The sequence below is a fragment of the Caloenas nicobarica genome, chromosome 1 (assembly GCF_036013445.1).
Source record: "Caloenas nicobarica isolate bCalNic1 chromosome 1, bCalNic1.hap1, whole genome shotgun sequence".
Classification (NCBI taxonomy): Eukaryota; Metazoa; Chordata; class Aves; order Columbiformes; family Columbidae; genus Caloenas; species Caloenas nicobarica.
In genome coordinates this window covers 138,787,405-138,798,446 of record NC_088245.1, presented here as the reverse complement: position 1 = coordinate 138,798,446, position 11,042 = coordinate 138,787,405, and positions in this window count along the sequence as shown.

The window sequence follows — 11,042 nt, the reverse complement described above, 5'->3', positions numbered from 1 at the left end:
AGACTGAGAGTGGCAGCTGTTTTAACTTGTCTTGGACACTTTAATGTGGAACCCCCAGTTGGAGATCATTAAAAAAATAATAAAAAAGTCTTCCAATTCTTGGAGTCTGCCCATGCTAACAGTTGAATTGATGCAACTGGACTTGAGGTGATCCCGGCTGGGAAGGGGAGAAAAGGAGTTGCATTAAAGTAGGAAGAAAGTGGGTGAATTTTATGGGATTTGATGATGATGGAGCAGTGATGCAGAAATGAAACTTGTTCCACCTTAGATATGACACCTGAACTTTCTGACTAGTTCCTGGGACTTCCTGAGAGTCCCACTGCCATGAAGTTACAAAATCAGCCTTGTCTTGTCTGATGGCATGGGAAAAAAAATAAAAGGAAGCTGTTCTTCCCCCTGGCATTTCAGCTTTAAGCAGCCTTAGCAGTGGGCTGCTCACTAGAAGAAAAAAATGTGGAAAGACCCCTGAAGGTCCAACTGCCTGCTCAAAGCACAACCATTTTCAAAGCATGGTCAGGTTGCTGATGGCCCTGTTGAGCTGAGATCTGAATATCTGCAGAAAGGATGAGGGGTCCCACAGCTCTGAGCATCTATGCCAGGGCTGAACCTGGACCCAGCAAGCCCATATGGTTTCTTGCTGGGCTGTCCTTGTGCTGTAGCGTAGCTGAGGTTTTTCTGCAGCCATTTCCAAGCCATGTCCTGCAGGAACACTTGGCTATCCTTGCTACCCAGGAGTTTCTCAGGATGTCCTCACCTGGACAACTCACACCAGTCCAGGAACATCTCGTGCTGTCACTTGCCAGCCTGGTTGCCATCTCCTGAAAGAAACCTACTCTGAAGCTAAGCTTGGAGCGAGTATTGGCCTATGTTAAAGGAAAGCTTCACCATGCTGTGACTGCTTCAACATCCTTATCCAGATAAGGGACTGAGGGAGCTGTGACTGAGGCAAACTGGGCTCTGATGCTTGGGGAACAGAATGGGTAGCCAGGATGGTGGTGAAGGCGATATGAAATGTTTTATGTTGGCTCTAGATGTTGGTTAATATTTACAAGCTAAGCACTACCTAGTAATTAAAGACTGAAATTATTAAATGGTGCCAAAGGTGGAGTACAAGGTTTGGACTAAAAAAAGTACAGATTTTTGTAATAAGTGACCTGTACACATTCTTCATACCACTTCAGAGAGCTGGTCCTGGGAGGTCATGAAACTGTGTGAACAAGGCCAAGCAAAACTTCCTTCCCTCTTCCTTTCTGCCACAGTGCAGAAGTGGAACAACCATCTAAATGCAAGTTCATTTCAGCAGTTTTCCCAGTGCTGACACAGCCATGGTAACAGTATTTGCTCTGTTCTTCTTGTGTCTATAGAGCCAGCATCACTTGCATGGGACTGTGTAGCTGCTGCCAAGCCACAGGCAGAGGTACGGCATGGCTCTGTGCTGAGCAGAGCAGCATCGGGGCTGCAAGACTTGCATTCACCTGTCAGTCTGCTCCAAGGGTTTCATGCCACTAGGATATTCAAACTCCCAGTGCCAGGTTCTTCAAGCCTTTAGAAAGACTTCCTGACCAGCGTCACTTTAGACAAAGAATGAATGAAGAGCATGACAGTGATTTCACGTCATGGATGGTGGATCTTTGGGCTTTTGGCCATCTGATGCCTAAATGGTGTTTCTCCTGAAGAAGAGTGTGTTAACTTTGCTCACGTGCTGAGTCCATGCTGGTTCCCTTCAGCCTGGCTACAGAAGGACAGAAGCTCAGACTTCCCTTCGTGGTGGCCTTTGACTCCTGATGTTGAAGCTGCTGTGGACTGTGGATGTGGTAGGTCTGGCTAGAGCCCAGTGCCACCCAGAGCGGCAGGCATGGATCAGCTAGCCTTACGGTTATGAAGGTGACAAGCCCACGCTGCACCACAGGGGACTGACCACAGCTTAGAGAGCACCTAGATATTGTGCTTGCAATTCAAATGCAGTGAGCAAGTGCAGCGAGTCAGCAAAGGTGTCCAGGACCCTTTGGCCCTTCAGGCTTGCAGAAATGGGAGCATGGTGCTGTAGCTGCACTGCCCACCACTTGGCCCATGGTCATGCCTGAACCAAGCTGCTTTCCACCTCCATCACTGCTGCTGGACTTGGGAGGACACAATGTCATCTGGCCCCTGCCAGAGCACAGCATGGTCTCCCAGCTGGAGTATATTTCAGCTTTGTTCTGTCACCCCACACAGAGGTGGGCAGGTGGTGAGATGGGGCTTTGATTTAGCAGCCCATGATGGAAGGGCTCAGCACCCACCTCCGGGTGTCTTCAAGGGTGACAGTGGCAGCTAGTCACCGCCCTCAAATGTGCTCTGACAAAGCTGCTGCATGACCGTCACACTTAAAGGCTGAGGCACCACCTGCAAAGCCCCAGCTCAAGACTCGCAGCCCTGCTGGTTTTTTTGGGAAGCCAGCTTAGCCACAGCAGGCAGAGGCAGGGGGCCAGCCACATCTGTGGCAGCAGCACGCTCTGCCTTCGCCAGGCGACGGGAGGTGAAAAAACGCAACTGGTAACCACCTGAATTTGCTGCACTTGTGCCAGGCGTGGAAGTTTAATCACTGGCCCAGGGGCTTGGCAGCCAGGCCAAGCATGAGCAGCAGGCGTCTTGCACAAACAGTACAGGGGAAAAGCTGGAGCTGCTTTGCTCCCCTGACCTTGGCTTTGGCAAGAGTAACCCACCCCTGGTAACATTCAAGGCCAGGCTGGAGGGGGCTCTGAGCAACCTGATCTAGTTGCAGATGTCCCTGCTTATTGCAGGGGAGTTGCACTAGATGAGCTTTGAAGGTCCCTTCCAACCCAAACTATTCTGTGATTCTATGATTCTATGGGAGGCTCCTTCCCCCGCCTGGATGAGTTTGGCTTTGAGGGCAGCCCTATTTGCAAGAGCTTGTGTGTACACAGGCACCTCCCTGATGCACGGGCAGGTTGGCAAACCCATGAAGCGTCCCCCCTGGGTCCCTTGGCAGCCCCTGGCAGGGAGGGGAGGGAGGGCTGAGTCGTGGGCTGTGGGACAGCCGGAGTGGCTGGGGTGGTTTTGAATAACAGGAAGGTCATGTCTGCCGTGATTAAACAACACCGGACCTTGAGTGTCTGTCACCAATCAGCTGGGCGGCATCACACTGCCAGTGTTATTTTGGCTGTGGTTTTGTTGCCTTGTCGGGGTGAGCACATGCAAGCAGCCCTGAAGGCAGCCCAGGTTTTGTTCTGCCCTGTTTGTGCAACTTACAGGCTCCGGGCTCCCTTTTGTTTCACACCCAGGACTTAACAGCTTCCTAAGACCCTCTATGTGTTGTGTCCTCAGAGAGACTTGTGGGATGAACATTGTAGAGGTTTTTTTCTAGAGGAATGAAGGCTTTTTTTATGGACCAGTTTGGAAACCACCTCATGTAACATGCTGAAGGGGTCAGACCCATCCTCAACGTTGCAAGCAGAAAGGCATTAGAGCAAACATCTGCTTTCCAAGCCTTGAGGTCAGGAGGTCCAAAGTGGTAGAACAGCCACTGCTGACACATCCCATGGCTACGACACAGCCCCCACGAAAAGCATTTTATGTGTAGGTTTGGCAGGAGGGGCAGCATTTACAACAGCTTCCCCGTAGCGCAATGGGCTCTTGCCACATGGCTGAACTCATCCTCCTGACCCTTTTTCCACCCTCAGAGGGTGGGATGTGCTTCTGGTGGCAACAGCCTCTGATTTAACCTAAAGCAACAAGGAACACTTTGCATTGAACGCCCCTGACTCACCCCCTCCCCGCCAGCAAAGGGACCTGAAATAGCAACAGCCACTGAGCAGATGGGCGCAGAAGGGCTCCCAGAAGAAGAAGTTCACAGGGGACAGAGGGACAGCACAAGCATGTGTATGACCTATGCATCTCCTTTGCTCGAAGTGGGGCCCTGAGGCAGAAGGGTGAGGGCAGGGCATGAGGCCAGCCAGGGGTGGTGCCCACCAGGATTTAGAAGCCTCAGCAGACCCCTACAGAGCAGTTACCTCACGTAGTGCTAAGCTCTCACCAAGGTGGTTTTCTTCCCCACTAATCCTCTGTTTTCATGAGACCCATTAATTAGCAAGAAGAAAGGCACTAGTTCCTCCTGAGGACCTGCTCCCCAGCACCGTTCCTCAAGGGATAAAGCACTTCTCTGCCAGATCTGACAGCAGGCAGCTCTGAGCTCCTCCACGGCTGTCTCTCTCTCCTGACTCCATGGCCTGAAAACAGGAGGAGGGCAAAACACCCCCCTCCAACCTACTAGACCTCTGAACCAGCAGATTAGCCAAAACATGAAGCAGATTAACCCCAATTATGTGGAAGTGTATAAACAAACATAATCAGTAAAGCCTCTTGGATAGGTTCCCCGGGAGCCTGGCTTTGAACACACCTCCCAGGGACCTCCCCTAGCTCCTGCTCACAGCTTCATGCTCCATCAGCTCCAAAATAGTACTGATGCTTGGGGCCCCTTCTGTGCACTACCATAGCTCCCTGCTGCAGGCTTGCCCAGAACCTACCTGCACTTGCTTCACATGTTGCTGCCTCTCCTCTCCTCTCCTCTCCTCTCCTTTCCTCTCCTCTCCTCTCCTCGCCTCGCCTCGCCTCTCCTCGCCTCGCCTCGCCTCTCCTCTCCTCTCCTCGCCTCTCCTCTCCTCTCCTCTCCTCTCTCTCCTCTTCTCTCCTCTCCTCTCCTCATCACCTCAAGCCTCAAGAGCCTTCTTCCTTTTCTCTCCCTCTTATTCTACATGCCACCCCAAGAGCCTCTGGGCTCTTGGGTTTTGCTGATGAAGAGTATGGTGGAGGGTCAGTATCTATGGAAAGTTTTATTTCCCATAGGGAGGGAGACAAATCTCTCTCATCATACTCATCTTTCCTCCCATGAGATCATCTGTCTCCCTGCTTCTTTCATCTGATTTCCCAAACATGGTAACATCTTCATTTGTGTGAACCTTTGAGCCCTCCGACTCTTCAGAAAGCAGGAAAGTAAATACAGCCAGTTTGCCCAGCTCTGGTAACAGCAGCAATGGGATCTTGCATTTCTGTGCTTCCTTTCACTTTAAAAGGCCCCAAATTGCCGGCACCGTACACACAAAATTCCCTCTGCCTCCAGGAGGCTTGTGCTGCTGTCAGGCAAACAGCCAACTCAAACAGCCCAGAGGGGAGGTTTGATCAGGAGGGAGATATCAAAAACCTTCCAGTGAAATGCCACGAGAACTTTACTATCACAGCTGAAAAAAAAAAAAAAAAAAAAAAAATATCTGTGCTTCCTAAGGAGTCGGGGACTCCAGTCCCCAGGCCTGGGAATGTTGTTGTCCCTCCCTAGAGTTTTGCCCAGCCAGCACCTCCATGCCCAGTGCGCTTGCCAAACTGGATCCCCGATGAGCAGAAACAAGCCAGAAAGTGAGGGATGGTTTGAAAACTGTCAGCCATGAGGAATGGGAAACCTCTCCACATGCAGAGCTGCTCACCTCCTCCCCATATTGCTTCAATGAGGATGTTGAACAGCCAGCAGAAAAAATTCACAGTAACTTTTTAAATGTTAAAGGAAAAAAAAAAAGGATTCCTGACAGCGTGTCACGTGCATTGACTGGGACCCACGGCTGACTGGAATCAGGGTTAAAAATAGACATTTCCACTAATGGGCTCAAAGCAGTCCTCTGTGAATGGGCCCCAAGGTGAATTGCGAAATCTAATATGCGTTCTCTCCCTAACAAGTGTGTTTTCTATTGAGGGTTATTTACCTTGGTCTTCATACCTGCCGAATATAAGATATACTGCTCTCCGGTTTCACAACTAAGCAGACCTGGGCCTGATGTGGACATGGCCAAGAAGTCGACAGAAGTGCTGTTACAGAGGATGCAGCTCTGCACAACTTCTCCTCAGCAACAGCACTGGCCAAAGGAGCTTCTGGTTGTGGATCCTTACCCAGATGAAATGACAGATGAAATGAAATGATAAGTTGTGATGCCATTCAGTGAACATGGCTTTCAAATAACCCCCTGAAACCCTTCATTCGGACAATGCCTTCCACACTCATATATATATGATATATATTAGGTGGTGAGGATCTAGTTGTTTATGTCCAATCAATGCCCACCTGCATTATCCATCCCTATAAATCTGATTCGGCTGGAGGCGGGTAACAGGGCTGTGTTTCTGTCGAAAGAACCAGAGCATTGTATAGAGCTCATGATAGCTTTGTCCCATGTGCAGGAGGAAAGACAGCACCTGATCCAGGAAAACAACAGAGCAGCACAGGCATGAAGCCTGGCTGTACAAGGATTACTGCCTCAAAAATTCACAAAAGATTTTGAACCAACAAGTTTATACTCATCTGCGCTGTGTATGGCATGGCTGGGGTGTGTTTGATCTGGTGTCAGGAGCCCTGCAGCCAGGTTCACCACATCGTCAAGCTACAGCTTGAAATGGCTGGGAAGAGTCTCCCTGCAACTCGGTGCTGTCCCAGTGCCCTAAGCCAGCCCCATGGGCAGAGGAGAAGGGGAAGAGGCTTAGTAGGCAGTTAGATTTTCTTTTCCCTGGTTAGGCTATTTTCTGCTGTTGTTTTCAGTTGTAACTAGAGCTAAGCATCCAGGAACTTTTTTCTCGTTTCTTTTTTTAATGTTAAGAAATAGTTGCCAAAAGCAAATCAGTGTGACAGCCATTCTGAAATGTGGTTGGCCCCAGCCTCCTCTTTATCACACGTGCTCACCCACATGCTCTTACTTGTCTGCTTTCCCAGTGTTTTTAGGAGGCAATTCATCCCCGGAGAGATTAAAATAGAAACGAAGAGAGTTTTTCCTTGGAGAGAAGAATATATTTGAGTGACCTTCATTCTCCTTCTCAGTGAAAAATTACCACCTTGGATTAATTGCTCTCAAAGCAGCTGATACCACTTGCAGGCTTTGAGCAAAGTCCTCTCATTATTGTAGACCAGGGGTCAGGAACGACTCAGCTGCACTCCTGGCATCCAGCGCAAGCTAGTGGAAACTGTGATCACCTGGAAATTTGAAGGTATGATAGGAAAGAAAACTTAATACTGAGATGAGCACCCTCAGGATCTGCTGGGGAAGATCTGTTTTAGTCACAGACAGAGCAGTCAAGGCAGGATCCACACTACCTCCCCTGGAAGAAGCCAGTCAGCTACAGTTTGTCTGAGCCTTCCTCTTTTTTGTTCTGGATTTCAGCATATTTTTGTAATCTGCTGTCTGAATTCATCAACATCTTTAAACCCCCACGCGTCATTACTGGCACCAAGGAACTTGCACCGGTGTCAGCAGAGTCCCTTTCCACGCCCTCATGATGTAGCTGGTTTCATTTCATCAATGAGGTTCTGTGAAATCCCCAATTTACTACCAAATTTGGAAGAAGTGCTAAGCATCTCTTCCTCATCTCTGTGCCTCATCCTTGAGTTAGCTCCTCACGTGAAGCTCTCTACCCACACTGCTGCACGTACCTGGTTGCTGGATCCTCCGCCAACACACATGAACCCACCTCCCCAAAACACATACACGTGGCATGTAACAGCTACGCTATAAGAGGACTTCTCTGTTCGTATTATACTTGAGGATTGTCCTGTCTTCACTCACGTCAGTGGAATATTAACACCTGAATGCTCAGGCAAGGTCTAGTTGTTTAAATACATGACAGCAGATGTCTTACAGCTGCAGCTGTATAAATACAGCTATGTAAATAGTCTTTTGCCTGACCACCTTTCAGGCTTGAATAGGCTTGTCCTGATATCTAGGGAGAACTCAGCAGTTCTGTTGCTTGCAGGGGATCATTGGAACCTCACCTCCCTACCCAGCAGCTCAGCATCCCAACCGTGCCCTAAAGGAGAGCAGAGAGCTGGCTCTGGAAACCCTCAGCCGCAGTCTGGGGAGGGTGCAGCAGCCCCCAGGGATGGGGCTTGCGCCCTCTGCTCAGAAACATGGGAAGAGGCAGGTATTTTGCCCAAGGTTTCATGGGAATTAACTGATCTGCCAGCAGCCCAGGGGAGCAGCTTAGGATATGTCTTGTGGGACCATATGATGGCTCACAAGGGATGGGGGAAGGAAAGGTTCCCAAGGCAGGTTTGAGAAAGGTAGCCTGATAGAGGCAAGCTAAAGAAAGGAGTACAGAAGAACCTTTTCTTTCACAGCTTCACTCCTACCAAGCCTCAAGCAGGAAAAGGGATGTCAGTCCCTCTCTGAATTTCAGGCTGGGTATAAACTGGAACACAGGAGGTTCCATTTAAATTTGAGAAGAAACTTCTTCATGGTGAGGGTTATGGAGCACTGGAACAGGCTGCCCAGGGATGTTGTGGAGTCTCCTTCTCTGGAGACATTCAAAACCCGCCCGGACGCCTTCCTGTGTAACCTCATCTGGGTGTTCCTGCTCTGGCTGGTGGATTGGACTAGATGATCTTTTGAGGTCCCTTCCAATCCCTAACATTCTGTGATTCTGTGATCTGGGATCCAACCCTAACAAAGCTTGTCCCACGTTGCTGAGGGACAAAAATGTCCCCAGAGGCCATGTGTTGTGTTACTGTTAGAAAAACAGCTCCTCAGATGTCCATGCGATAAGTTTCTGCACTCACCGAGTATGGCGGGGACCCAATATTCCAGTCCCTCAGAGGTGAGGTAGGAGTCACATGGTCAGAGGGGTACATTTGGTGGAAGGGGATGTGACATGGGCAGGAGAAGAAAAGCCCTTGAGCCCCTCAGCAGCCACATAAATAAGCGCACAGTGTGTCCCACCTCAGCCCTCTGGTTCGCCTTGAAGCTGTTCTTCTTCCTGCTGCCTGCTCCTGACAGCTGGTGGGACATCTCCAGTGTACCCTGGATAGCTGTGGCATAGGCTGAGGCTGTAGAGCATCCCACTGCTCCTATCCCTTTTCTCACCAAAAAAAAAAAAAAAAAAAAAAAAGTGAGGAAGAGCATTTTTGCTTTTCTTCATTGTAAAGCACTTGGGAGTAGACAGATTTTTCTATAAATGGCAACTTTTTGCTGCTCTGTGGGGAAAACTATGTTACACTTGGCCTAGAAGTACAGGGCTAGCCAAATTCGAGGTATTCCTCTGTACTCACATCATTTCCAGCTCCTGAAACTTCCCACCACCAGCCAAGGCTATGCATTGAGGAACACAGGACGGGGTGAGATGTAGGAGCAGAACGGGTTCTTAGGAGAAGATCAAATCTCAAAACATCATATTTGCACTCATTAGGAGGCAGTAAAGAAACTAGGCAGGCAAGACAATTAGAGATAAGGGTAAGCAACATATTGTTCCCAGCCCGATGTCCTGCCTGCTGGTAAAAGTAGGGGTGCAGCCCAATGCATTCTTGACATTTTGTTCTCCCAACTGATGCCAGCTCAGTTCTTATCAGATATCTCCACGGCCAATGATTTTTCACAGTGGATAAGATGGCTGAACTGCACAGGAAAAAAAAATAAACGTCTGTCCTAGACAGCTAAGCAGAATGTTCCCTTCCTGGCCTTCATCTGGGGGTATGTATGACTACCTTTTCCACCTTTCTTCACTTAACGTCTTTCCTGCACTGCATATTTATGGCTCTGACCCACCCCGAGTTGCATGAAGATGAGGAACCTCAGACTGGATCCTTCCTCCACCCCCCTGGTCCAGTCTGACCTCCTCTTCCACAAACAACCCAGACTCACTCCCCCTTTTCTTTAAGACTGAACCCACTCCTTGATGGCTCCCTGCTGGCCAAGCCAATTTTATATTGCAGGGCCAGTGCATCCAGCACACGGGCTCAGAGTTGGGGCAAGAGGGCACAGCCGGAGCAGGGCTGCCACCAGGCACTGCCGTGGCAGTGGGGAGAGGCTGTGCCTTGCTCCAGACCCCCCAACCCTCAGTGGCAGGAGGATGCCCCCATCCACCCTCCCCACCGAGGAAATCCATCTCTGTGTTTGAGGGTGCTCCCAGCTCTATAGTTTCCACACGGAGGCTGTGTCCACAGCCTTGGTGGTGCCGGACAAGGTGGAGGAGCACCAGGTGCCCCCCACCGTTTCAGATTTAATGTAGGGATTGCCTTGCAGCCAATGGAGCCACCCCTGACAGGAATCTGACCTTGCGGTCTCCAGCCTGACCTCCCAGCAGACGTGGCACCTGAAGCTCCCTCCTGAGTGGATTTTGGCTGATTCTCAAGAATGCTTTTGGTGCTGTTCTTCCTTTACACTCAACTACGTGAAACTGGGCTTGGTGTCACCACGCCATGCAAGAGAGACACCCTCCTTGTTCTGCTCTGTGTCCAGCTCTCTGTTAAAGCAATATTTGGGAAGCTCAGTTATGTGCACTGAAGCCAGGGGAGCCAGGGATGCAATCCAATAGCTTCCCTTTAGATTCTGTTCTCGGATAATAAATCTTTCCAGTACATGATCACACCCCAGTGATAACTGTGACAAAAGCACACTCTTGCCTAGGGTAACACGTGATGGTACTATTAACGCAAACAAAGTGCTGCTCTGCCCTCCACCCACGCGTACAAGAGCTTGAGGCTTTTTTAGGACTCCCTGGAGCGGTTCCTCACAGCTTAGGCAACAAGAAGCACACTGATTTTGGCCAGGTAACTCTGGCTTCAACCTACCCCAGGGTGCTCTGCCCTCAGGAGGGGGAAGGAGGCTGCAGGGGCTGGGCAGAGGAGAACAGTGGACTACCAACCCCGTGGTGCTGAGCTCTCTGGGGCTATCTTGTAGTCCCGGGATTGCTGGGGGACTCAGGCATTTTGCAAGAAATCTGCAGATCTGCCTTTTTCTGTGCAGCACAACTTGCACTGCAGCCTGCCTGGACAGTCAGGGCTATGTCTGGCAGGTACCGTGCCCAGTCCCACATCTTCCTTTCAGATCAACGTGGGAGAAGAACAGTAGAATTCATTAGTGTAGGGCATTACTATAAACAGCTAGAACAACCCTCCTGGAGAACAATGCCTGAGAGCTGCTGCAGCACCCACTGCCATTGTTCATACTTGCAATGTTCCTCCAGGACATCAGCAAGTGCCGCCAGGAGCAGAAGTTTTCTTCGGCTGGGTATTTCATAGCACC